This window comes from Rhipicephalus sanguineus, chromosome 2 (genome assembly GCF_013339695.2).
Source record: "Rhipicephalus sanguineus isolate Rsan-2018 chromosome 2, BIME_Rsan_1.4, whole genome shotgun sequence".
Classification (NCBI taxonomy): domain Eukaryota; kingdom Metazoa; phylum Arthropoda; class Arachnida; order Ixodida; family Ixodidae; genus Rhipicephalus; species Rhipicephalus sanguineus.
Genome location: NC_051177.1, coordinates 183,613,960 through 183,622,482, shown reverse-complemented (window position 1 = coordinate 183,622,482; position 8,523 = coordinate 183,613,960). Strand labels below are relative to the sequence as shown.

Genomic DNA, 8,523 nt, shown 5'->3' with positions numbered 1-8,523 from the left:
GTGCGTTGCGGGCGACGTCTGCAGTACCTCGAGATGTGTCCTGTCATCTTGCGATTGAAGCCCACAGGTGGACCGCGGTAGTTTTCGTTATTGTTGGAGAAAGCCCTCCTGGATATAGAGTAATCGGGAGATCCACGTCGAGGTGGCACGTCCTGTGTCATGCTGATCTCAATATGGACGTTATCGCAAGCGTGGTGGTTGGTGCATGCGGGTCGTGACCATGCGGGCCACCGGTTGCCCCAAATAGCACTCATCAAATGCACATTGCTGACAAGCATGGTAGGCATCTACGCCTTGAAAGCGAGCCAGTTAGTCTCTGACAACTCGCCGTACCATAGCGGCGAAGTCGTCAGAAGAAGGGGCGTCCACACTTGCTAAAGTAGTGACGTTGTCCAGTCGGCAGAGCTACGGAAGTATCCGCCATGTTTTAAGAGCCTCGAACATACGATAGCGACGCCTCAAGTCAGAAGGCGTCGTAACGTTTTCCTTAGAGATAAAAAAATGTAATTATAGATAACATAAAAATAAAAATGCTCCCTAACGTGAAATTTGAGGTAAGCTCTACGCTGGATTCATTTGGTGATATACCGAAACAAAGAAATTGACAGAGACATGCGTACACGGACAGTTGAAGACAACTTTTTATTGAATTTCTGATTTTTTATTGTTTATTCCTTTTTTTCATTTTAAAGTATTTTTCTTTATTTTCTGTTTTCTTTAATTTGAGGCCTTGAAGCTCCACAGTGCTACGCCAAATCCACTGACCTGCCATACCGTGTACATAGTGAGGAATTCCTATTCAATGAAATAAAAAAAGCCCGAATTTTATAGCGTTTTTTGCTCGTCCCAGCGAAAGGTGTAACAGTTAGCTTTAAGACCGACCACCCAACAACATCAACGGCTGCTGAACTGACAGCTCTTCGCGCTGCACTTTGTGTTATCAATCGCGAACAACCGCAGCGATGGTCAATTTTTAGCGACTCCAAAGCAGCCCTACAATCTCTCTTGTCAGCCCTGCGGCGTGGACCATATGAACAACTGGTCTTCGAGATAAGACACCTCATTCATACGTCATTCGAGAAGGGACACCAAGTGACATTTCAATGGTTGCCAAGTCACTGCGGCGTGCTTGGCAACGAACATGCCGATAATGCTGCTCGGTCAGCTTTGCAAGGCGACAAGGAAGAGGCTATACCCCTTTCAAGGTCTGATGCTGCTGCCATACTTCAAAGGATGGCAAAGAATATTTCGCACTCAATACTGAATGCCTCAAGAAGCCAAAACTATCGGCAACACCACCTCAACGAGTTGTGGCGACTTCAACTACCATCTGGACTCCGCCGATGAGAGGCCACTCTGCTATGCCGCTTGTGGCTAAGAGTGGCTTTCACGAAGTCATATTCGTTTCGCATAGGGATGGCCGACAACGCTCTTTGCGACGCCTGCGGCACCGAGGAGACCTTGCAGCATATCTTCTGCGACTGCCCTCGCTACGATGCGCAGAGACGATCCCTCATATTCGCTCTCGCTCGTCTTCACAACAGACCGTTGACACTAGAAACAGTTCTACAATGTCATCCTGATAAGTCATCGACAATTCAAGCAACCAAGGCATTGCTAAAATTCCTAAGGACAACAGACTTACACGAGCGGCTGTAGACTTTTTAATGATGCCGCATACCGCACAAGACTGCCGCTCTGCGCTGTGAAGTTGTGTGTGCGTGTGTGTTCCTCTCTCTTTCTCTCTTTCTTTACTCTTCTTTCAATCTCCCCCATCCTTTTCCCCTGTACAGGGTAGCGTACCGGTTATGCCAAACTGGTTAACATCCCTGTCTTTCCTCTCTCTCGTTTTCCTTCCTTCCTTGCTTATCGTGATAATGTTACTCACCGCCTTTAGTTATCCTTAAATATTTCCCGAGACGTTTCTTTATTACGCCGGAGTAAATGGTAAGAAAACAAAGTGAAAATGAGTGCTTCCAGCAACAAAACAAATAATAAAGAAAAAAAAGAACACCTGCGTCAGCCGGGTGACCTAGATCAAGCTAAATGTTGCGCAATAATATGGACTGTTTTGAACCAGCTGAACATCGGCGTCGGTGGTTCAGTGGTAGAATACTCGCCTGCCACGCGGGTGGCCCGGGTTCGATTCCCGGCCGACGCAAGGTTGTTTTTTTTCATAAAAGCATTCATTTTCGCAATATGTTTTTTTATTATTAACTGCGGCGTAACACCGAGCCAGCGTGGAAAAACTTTATTGATCACTCAAGGCGAGTATTCTACCACTGAACCATCGACGCCGATTACCACCGGGCTCACAGTAGCACATGTTATTGCGCACTTAGTTAATTAGCCATCATGCCGAGTATATATAGTGCCGCATTATTGTACTTGGAAAATCATAGCTCAAATCTTTATATCTTCCTTTGCTTTGAGTGACAAGATCAGCTGCCAGCTTGAGTGATCAGTAGAGTTTTTCCACGCTGGCTTGCTATTACGCCGCAGTTAATAATAAAAAAATATGTGACGAAAATGAATGCGTTTATGAAAAGAAAAAAAAAAATGCGTCGGCCGGGAATCGAACCCGGGCCAACCGCGTGGCAGGCGAGTATTCTACCACTGAACCACCGACGCCGATGCCCAGCTAGCTCAAAACAGTACATGTTATTGCAGTGTTGTAGCTAGATAACATTCCACATGAGTTTGTCTGCGGCACGATTTTAATATATATCTGTTGCTTCCCATTGCGCGAATTTTCTGAGGTTTTCACACGTACGGTGCATTTTCGATCGCCCCCGAGCCACATCGGGGTTAAAATTTTCGGCGATTGACTGCGTTATCCAGCTTGCCGAAAGGGGCCAATCGCGATCGAAAAATACGGTCCCGATCGGGCTCAATTGCGATAGCAAATGCACCGTGTGCCGGCCAGCCGTATTACTTGCACACTTGAATGGCCATGCTGCAAAGTCTAGCTTACCATGGTGTAAGGCAATTTTATGTTGCAGTGAAAATACCAGCGTCCAGCATTTATAAAGCTTCATTGATAAGCAGTATGACATTTCGCGGCTACTGTTAGAAGGTGAATCAGTGTTTGAAGCTGGCCATGTTTTCGCCTGTATAGCGTGAAACAACATAGAGAAGAACAAGTTACACTGGCTATGGGCTTATTTTACAGAAATAATCTATAAGCAAGGAAACCCATGGGCTGAAGTCGAGAGTCTGATGGAAAACCGTGTGGTCGGGAAAGGACACGAGGGCGGAGGAAGGGGGGGGGGCGAACTGTGGCGGAAATTACATCGGCGAGACAGGTAACTTTCAGCAAAGACTCAAGCAGCACATGTATGATGTAAGAAATGTTTAATCGAACTCGCTGGCCGAACACGCAGAAGCAACTGGCCACGAAATAGACCGGGATAAGGCAAAGATAACGGAAAGAGAAAAGAACTGGACTTCTTGGCTTTATCTTGAATCTCTGACAATCCAGACAACGGCGCACACGCTTAATCGTCATGACGGCAACTTTCTGCACATGTCCGCACGTTGCCTACGTCATATTTTAAAACATACATAACCGGGCTGTTTGCGCATTCATTTTTAACTGTCAACAAGGCTCCCGTGCGGGAGCCAGAACGTCTTGATTTTATTAATATTCGTGGTCGGTGTCCATTTTAACACCATAGAATTGAAATATTACAAAAAAAAAGACAGGTGACAGCGGCATCATTGTCGTGAAAAACAGGGTAGCGGTAAAAGTGAAAGCTCGCGCCTGGGCCCTTCGCGTACGTAGTGCACTGTGGCACGGAGCATAAGAATACCAGACCGCCGATAATATTTACTGCCCTTTTCCGGATTGTGTAGTCTCTGGGGGTCCACACACAAGAAGTGAAAGCAAAACAACGCTGTTCAAAAGCGAAGACGCCGCGAAATCTCGGTTAAAGACAACGAATTCAACCGTCCGCTTCCCTTCGCCAGAGCGAGGCGAGGTCACGTGATCCAACCCTGCACGTCACAGCGATTGCAGCGCCCGCGTCTCCAGTGGTGGGCCTCGCGCCCCATTCAAGTAGAACGTTTTGTTGGGCTACTTGGTGCATGTTTAACGGAAGGAATAAGGCGCAAACGAGACGTACACAAGAAGTTCGTCCATGTCACTTCTTGTGTTCGTCTCGTTTGCGCCTTATTCCTTCCGTTAGACAAATACAGTACTCGCGGAGTATTTCCGCCACACAACTGTAATCGTCATCTCGCTTGCTCGCGTTTCTTTTCTTGAAAACTCGGGTCTCGCCAGTTTCCTATCAAGAATGCTATGTCACGCTGATAGCATGCACGCCGTTCGTGACCGGAAAGTGCCGAGCCGCGGTGATAACGCCAGGAAAGTTCGCGAGGTAGATGACTGTTATAGTTGTGTGGCAGAAATATTCCCAGAATATTCGACTTTTTCTTAGAGTGCAGTGTTAGATTCCGGATACTACAGCGTTTCCCAGGGTTCTAGTAGCGCAATATGTGCAAAGGGCCTCTTCGTGAATTGTGCGCGCCTCAATCACAGTAGCCTATAGAGCAATTAACTGTACGTCACATGTGTTGCAAGAATTGTTCCGTTAAATTGGAAAGCAAGACCGGGCTTTCGTGTAGGCAGATGGTGGCTAAACTAGTTTAGAGCTAATTAAAGCAATGAAATAGCAATATGATGCCATCAGCCCCACTGTTTCACCAGTCGAGTCAGCGAAGTTACTTGAATTTCTTTATTTCAAATGTGTCGTACCAACTCGCCCAGGCATGCTGTTTGGAAACATGCATGACGATTTAGACTACTATATAAACTCTACTATGCGAGAGCGGTGAGCCGTCCCGAAAAAACACATTATCACGAATGTGACGTCACGAAAAGAAAAGAGAAGAAGAAGAAGAAACTTAGACAAACAGTACCATTGTTCTATCCTCTAAATGTGACCGTAAGTACTTTAGTAGGCGAGATTTCGTAAATGTTTAGAAATATTTATTGTATCACAGATGGCTAACATCAATCACAATTTAACATGACGTTTTCTTGCTAGAAATACGTTCACGAGAAAGACGAAACATAATTCAGTAACATGGACATAAATAAACACATGAAATGACGCGGAGGCAACACGTACAATTGATGTTTAGCACATTTACGCACCCATACGAATATTATGTCACAAAAGGCTAGGTATATATATGCACATGGAAAAAACAGAAAGCACAAAACAAAAGATTGGGGGATGTTTAAGCTTCGCCTTTAAGAGTTGAACGCCATAGCGATATTCTGTACCTAGTGCGCAGTTCGAACACTACGAGTGTTTAACAGAATGCGCGCACTAAGGTGTGTGCCTTATGTAATGGGTAGCATGCTTTAAACCAGGGGCAATTATGCGCGAGAAACTTTTTCGAAGTTGCGATGCACCCACTACGTGGTCTTAAGGGAATACGGGCAGTAATGTGTGTGCCTTTTGTAATGGGTGGCTGTCTTTAAACGACCAAGTCGTTATGATATTGACGTGGTGTGACGCCCGATGGCAATGTACGCTTGTACCACGCAATATTACTGCGATATTACATCTGGTACTGTGACACCTGTATACAGGACGCGTATTTTCGGGAAGCATGAAAGAAAACGAGGATGGGATGCCTTTTGACCTTATTATGCTTCTTGGCCTCCACTGCTTATGGCGGGCGAGAATGGCGGGGTTTCACTGCGACCCTGACAGGCGACCTGCGCGTGTGCTTTTTCGCGAGAACATTGTTCAATACCTAGATGTGCTCCAACAACAAGACTTTGTTCCTGACTGGCTGGCCAGGGTTGAACCTCTGGCATACCTTAAGAAATTTTAGAAAGCCAGTCCCGTAATTTATTCTTTATTATTTTAATTCCTTTATTTCTTCATCTTGACACATTCTTGTAGCAATGTGTATTAATACTCCGAGTGGTGTCTGTTATTGATGTACATGTGACGTTAATAAACCGGCAATAAAGAAAAAAGAAAGAGGCGTGGCTGTGTGGCAGAACACCTGCTTGCCACGCAGACGGCCTGGGTTCGATTCTCACTCGGACCCAACATTTTTATTATTTACTTTATTTGCAGCTTTTTCGATTTTTCGGTCACGGACAAGATGATGATTTTTCGCTCACAACCAAAGGCCCCGACGCCGACGCCGACGGCGGAATTTCTGCGATACGAGCTCTTTAACGCTGTCGCGTTAAAACGTCAATATGCACATTTTGCGTATTTACATGGTGCTTCTGCCGATACCAACCGAGACATCAGCCTACCAAAACCAGGCAGGCCGAAAAACAAGCTTCACGCGTCTGTCACAGACCAACACAAAGGGGCAAGACCAGTGCCGAAGGAATTCCTCCTCACCGAGGAAGAAGCGCTCCTCCGACAGAACAGATAGAAGCTCCGTGTATAGTCGCTCTAGGTTTGGGAAAAGAGCGCGACGGCGACGACCTGCTTCAACCGCCTCGCAGCGGTTGCGCCAAAGACAGAAAGCGCCGGCAACAATGAGAAGGCACGCGAAGCGAAGTCGAGAATAACGTCCAGAGCAAACGAAGCGATTTACTCCGAGGCCGCGAAATCTGGCATGCACGGCCCTCGAGAAAATACGCGCAATGGCACATTGCCTCAGAACATGCTGATTTGTTTTCTGAAAGGTACAGTTCGGGCATGTTGCTGACTATACCATTCTCCACCACTCGAGGCGGTCGAGAGTGGGAAGCACACCCCATCGCAGACGCCACATGAAGTCCCGCAGGTGGCCAGGAAGAAAAGACGCCGTTAGCGCGCTCCAAGTCAAACGACAAGAGCGTGCGCGGCGAGCCGGAGGAACTAACGGGAGCAATAAAGCAGCTGTTGTGTTAACAATAGGATTATTCAGCACATCTACTCCAGGACAGGTTGACTGGGCATACCTAAAACATGCAACAGCTGTTGCATATAATGTAGGAAGTGTTATTGACTGTGGGCCTCTGATAAGATGTACATTAGACATCAAATGCCGGAGGTGAGTGCCCAGAAAGTAATGCGCAAGAGTTCGCGCGGGGGTTTCTTCACCTTGTAAAAAAAATCACAGCATATCCACGGGGTGAATGATGATGAGTGGGGCGAAGCTACGGAGGGAATCATCTGTAAACCGTGAAACTCTTCCGTGAAATGCGCCCAGTACATAATATAAAGAGTGTGAAACATCGTGTATATATTAAACATCAAACATTTATTGTACTGTTGGTTTACGTGGTCCCTTCATTATCACTTGTGATCGGTGAAATGCAAGGAAGAAGTCCGCTCCCGAGCGAAAGAGCGCCAAGAGCGACCGCATTCCCCGCTCGCCCTGTGCGAATTAAAGGCAAGGCTAGAGGGAAGACAGGACGCGCGTTCCACGACGCGAGGTCGGTAGCATGCCCAACGAAAGCCAACGGAACGCGATCGTGCAAGTGCTCCGGCTTCGCATCGCCTCATGGTTCCATTTAGCGTCCCAAAACCAAACATATTGCTCAAGGTGTGCCTTGCGTTTTTCGTAGAAATAATTTCTTTATCATGTACATTAAGACGAAAAGTTGAAAGCTCACTAGAGTGTATCGCCCGCAAAGTATGTCTTTTAGTGTGATTTAACTCTCGTACGGCAGGGTCCTCGCGCCGTTGCCGGTCCACCTCGCCCGTTGACGATCGGGCGAGGTGGCTAAATACAACTACTACACTTTAAGAAAAACATCTGGCGTTCTTTCGTTCTGCTTTTACAAAACATCTGGCGTCTTTCGTTGGTTTATTTCATCAATCAACGGCGTTTTGAACAAAATTTTTATTGTTTAATCACGCACAGGAGAAATCTCACCAGGCACTACCTTGGAGGTAAACAATGGCTGCTAATGGCAATGAGAGACAGAAGAAGTCGGCTTTTAGCTAACACTTACACTTCTACTTCTACTAACGTTTCCTACTGGAACATGCCAATGGCTGCTAATGGGGAATGAGAGACAGAAGAATTCGGCTTTTAGTTAACGCGCACGCTGCGAACTTTTTATTGTTCAACAACGCACAGGAGAAATCTCCCACCGGCACCACCTTGGAGGTCAAAGCGTAAGACTTGTTACTCACTACTACGACCACGACGAGGGACGAACGGGTGCCGCCTTAAGGAGCTTCGCCCCTAAAACGTAGCAGGAAGCGCAGTGCCAGTAGCCGGCAGCGTATGGACACCGAAGGGAAAGGAATGCCTCCCTGGGAACGCTCTTGTCCTAGCACCGCACGAGAGACCAACTTAGTGCCACCTGACCAAAAAACGGAACACAAAGCCGACTGCAGTGAACGCACGATACGTAATGGCGGCTGAACCACGTGGCAGAGGTGCCAAGCACGACCGCAAAATAGTCTGCGTAAGGTATCTCCGCTCTAGAAGCGGAAAGTCGAAATCCTGTGCGTCCTGAATTTTTTGTCTGACTTCTTCGAGAGCGGTTAACCAAACAGAGTCACAAATGCCATAGTGGTAGTATAAAACACCTAAAATACA

General features: G+C 46.8%; 2 non-coding genes across 2 annotated transcripts; one reads left to right on the top strand and one right to left on the bottom strand.

Moving 5' to 3' along the window:
* The first annotated feature begins 2,090 nt into the window (after window positions 1–2,090).
* Window positions 2,091–2,161, top strand: Trnag-gcc (transfer RNA glycine (anticodon GCC)). The gene has a single exon. It is a non-coding gene; the product is annotated as a tRNA-Gly (tRNA).
* Window positions 2,162–2,560: 399 nt separating this feature from the next.
* Trnag-gcc (transfer RNA glycine (anticodon GCC)) lies at window positions 2,561–2,631 on the bottom strand. The gene has a single exon. It is a non-coding gene; the product is annotated as a tRNA-Gly (tRNA).
* Between the last annotated feature and the right edge of the window lie 5,892 nt (window positions 2,632–8,523).